Raw genomic sequence first — 3,325 nt, 5'->3', positions numbered from 1 at the left:
TCTCTCATTACACTGCCTGGTCTGTTAGAGCAGCTAACTTGGAGCTTTGGCCTCTCCCCATTGTCCCTGGGGACTGTCAGTCTCAGGGTCCTGATTTCCCATTGATCCTTCCCCCTTCTATTGGTGCTGGGAACTAGCCAACCAACCCCCCCCCCCACACACACACACTAAGTTTTAGTAAAGGGCCAAGAGCCCCCTTACACAAGCCAGCCCCATGAGGGTCACCGATGTGCAGAGAAGGCAGCACAAGCTGGTCCCATGGTGTAATGGGCAGCACTCAGGACTCTGAATCCTGTAATTTGAGTTCAAATCTCAGTGGGACCATGTGTTGGCTTGTGGTCATAGGCGGCAGGTTATATACATTTGCGGTGCTCGGGCTCCAGGAATATTCAGGGCTGGGGGCCGTGCTCCAGCAATATTTGGAGCTGGGTCTCATCCCCCCTGGCCCTGCTTGGATTGGGCACTGGCCCCTGCCTGCCACCGTCCCCTGGTCACACTGCGTCCCTGCCTGACAAAAAGCAGCGTGCACCTGTCCCCTACCTGCTCCTGCTGCTGGAGTAGAGCGATTCTGGGCAGAACTGCTGTCTGCTGCCCCAGTGTCCTAGTGCCCGCCCCCCCTAATGGCAAGGCAGGCTGTCCTGAGCCTCTCCAACGCCCTCAGCCCCAATCCTCATCCCTCTGCACCCTGATCCTCTGCCCCAGTCCTGAGCCCCCCCGCAGCATGAACCCCCCATCTTCAGCTCCACAACTGTCACACCACATCTCAACCCTCTGCCTTAGCCCTGAGCCCCCTCCTGCATCATGAACCCCTCATCCTCAGCCCCACAGCCCTCAGCCTTGCACTCCCTCCTATCCCCAAACTCCCTCCCAGAGGGTGCACCCCCTCCTCCTTCCCATCCCCAAGCTCCTTCTCAGAGCCTGCACCTCTCACCCCTTCCTACAACCCTACCCCAGCCTGGAGCCTACACCCAGCACCCAAACTCAATCCCAAAGCTTGCACCCTGCACCCCTCCTGCACCCTAATCCCCAGCCCAGGATCTGCACCCCAGACCTCCCCCCCACACCCTCTCCCAGAGCCTTAGGCAGGTGGGGGTGGAGTTTGGGGGGCAGAGTTGGGGGGCGGGTTCTGGGCACCACCAAAATTTCTACAAACTTGCCACCCATCCTTGTGGTAAAGCCCCAGAGCTCAATTTCCCTGTCTCCAGCTGTGTGAGAGTGAATCTTTCCCCTCCTGCTGGGTGACTCACACCTCCTAGAGCCAGGTCTTTGGCGGGGATGGCCACAATGGGTTAGGGCTCTAGAACTTGCTACCCTGATAGTTGGGATTCTTGCTGATTCACCTGATGTTCACAAGCTTGGCCCTTGTACTTCCTACCACACTTTTCCTCTGGCCCACATGGTGCTTGAGGAAAGGAGTGCCAGGGCTGGGATTAATATCAGGACTTGGCAGGAGGGAGGAAGAGTCCCAGGCTGGAGCCCCACACACCTTCCCTCCTCCGGGCACCTAGAGCAGAGGCAGCCCAGCTCTGTCCACTGGATACCTCGGCAGAGTAGGTGAGTTCATGTAAATACAGTCTGGTCCCAAAGCCTCCTCCCAACCCTGGTCATCAGTAGCTGCCAGGGGAGAGCTCATTCACACCTTGCTTACAAATCATCATTTGAAATTCTAAGGTTGGCCAACACTGCCAAAGCCAATGCACGGACATTGTCAGCAAACACAACAGCTGGGTGAGGAAACCCGGCTTTGTCCAGACTTTCCAAACCTATTTTACTTTCACAGGTACAAATAGTTTTCATACGTTGTATCTGCTTTTAAAGTGTGTGTTAAAGTTTCAATTTCCATTCAAATTTGTAACCAATGACAACATTGGCAGCGCTGCATGTAACTACCTGACCACTGAGGGAGGGGGTGTTGGGGAAATTCGGGGAAGGGGGTGCACAGCCCCCTGACTGGGGGGGATATAGGGAATGCCCAGTTTCACTGAATTGAGTCTCCTACTGCAGCACCTCAGTAGGTTACATCAGAGAGGAGCTGCAGTGTCTAGGCAGTGGGATGCCTGTGCCTTTAAGAGCCCAACCCTGGGAAGCCCGTGCTGAGAGGTGCTGCCTGTGAGAGGGGAAATAAAAAAGCCCTCTGCTCCCCCTACCCATGTTTGCAAACACTGGAGTCTCAGCCCACCGGGATAACTGTTACCCCTCGGCCCCTGCCTGTGCCAGGGTTCAACTCTCTGGCAGCACCTGCCTCTGGGCTTAACTCCGGCTCCTTCCCCCCTCCCTGACTTTGCCCTTCAGTCCCTCTCCTAACTCTGCCTCCAGCTGCTTGACCCCCCGAACATTCAATTTCCACCCCCTGCTCAGACCCTGGCCATCCACTCCTCTGATTTGCCCCCCTTTGCCCCTTTTTAATCCCTGTAAAAAGTAGGGGGTGCTGGGTCCCATTCTCTGGAGGGAGGGCTGGGCGCCTGGCCCCTGCCTGCCCAGTGCTCAAAGTGCCCCATGATCTTGTGGCTGTTTGCTGAGTGCTGCAGGGTCACCCGAAGGGGGAGAGAGACGTGGTTAGGAGGTGAGGCAGCCAAGGGTGCCTCACCCAACACTGAGATGCAGCCACCTCTGGGGTGAGTTACACAAGTCAGCAAATGAATTTGGAACAAGAAACGCACTGAAAGGACCGAGGCAGCTGCAGGAGGTGGAGAAAACCAGAAAAAGCAGTATCCCTGGATCCCAGCCCTGCCCCTCCCCAACTCTACCCCCTAACCTCCACTCCCCTCCCACATTTGAGGGGAGAACCCAGGAGTCCTGGTCCCCAGCCTTGCCCACCCCCATATTTCGATATGGCTCCATCCAACAGCTGCCCCCACAATTGCAGGGCAGTGCCATGGGGCACACCAGGGCCTGCCTGTTTGCACAGGACGGGTAATGCCAGTGCCCCAGGGTGGGGAGAGACGATGCTAAGGGAGAAGTAGGCAGCAGACAGCTCCCATGACAGAGAAAGAAATGTTAGGGGGTGCTGAGCTGCAAGGAGTGAAGGGGGTTGGCAGGGAATGGGAGGATCTTCCCTTACAGCAGGTGCGGCTGTCTCCCTCCCAATTCCTCCCCAGTCCTACCCCAGCCCAGGCTAATCCTGGCCCAGCTGCCAGGGTTAAATTTTGCCTGGATTCCCCAGCTGCTGGGGGTAGGGCATGGGGCTGGGAAGCATGAGTCTCTACTCCCCCTTCCCCAGACACAGTTGCATGGGCACAGACCAAAGGAGCCTGCAGCACTGCTGCTTAGAGGAAACTGAGGCACCAGCCACTGACAGACACATCATGGCTCTCCTCATCCTCAT

At 57.0% G+C, this 3,325-nt stretch overlaps 1 non-coding gene across 1 annotated transcript; it reads left to right on the top strand.

The window, feature by feature from the left end:
• The first annotated feature begins 252 nt into the window (after window positions 1-252).
• On the top strand, window positions 253-324 carry TRNAQ-CUG (transfer RNA glutamine (anticodon CUG)). Its single transcript has one exon. It is a non-coding gene; the product is annotated as a tRNA-Gln (tRNA).
• The last annotated feature ends 3,001 nt before the right edge of the window (window positions 325-3,325 follow it).

Source organism: Gopherus flavomarginatus (genome assembly GCF_025201925.1).
Source record: "Gopherus flavomarginatus isolate rGopFla2 chromosome 13 unlocalized genomic scaffold, rGopFla2.mat.asm SUPER_13_unloc_1, whole genome shotgun sequence".
Lineage (NCBI taxonomy): Eukaryota > Metazoa > Chordata > Testudines > Testudinidae > Gopherus > Gopherus flavomarginatus.
This window is presented reverse-complemented; position numbering and strand designations above follow the sequence as displayed.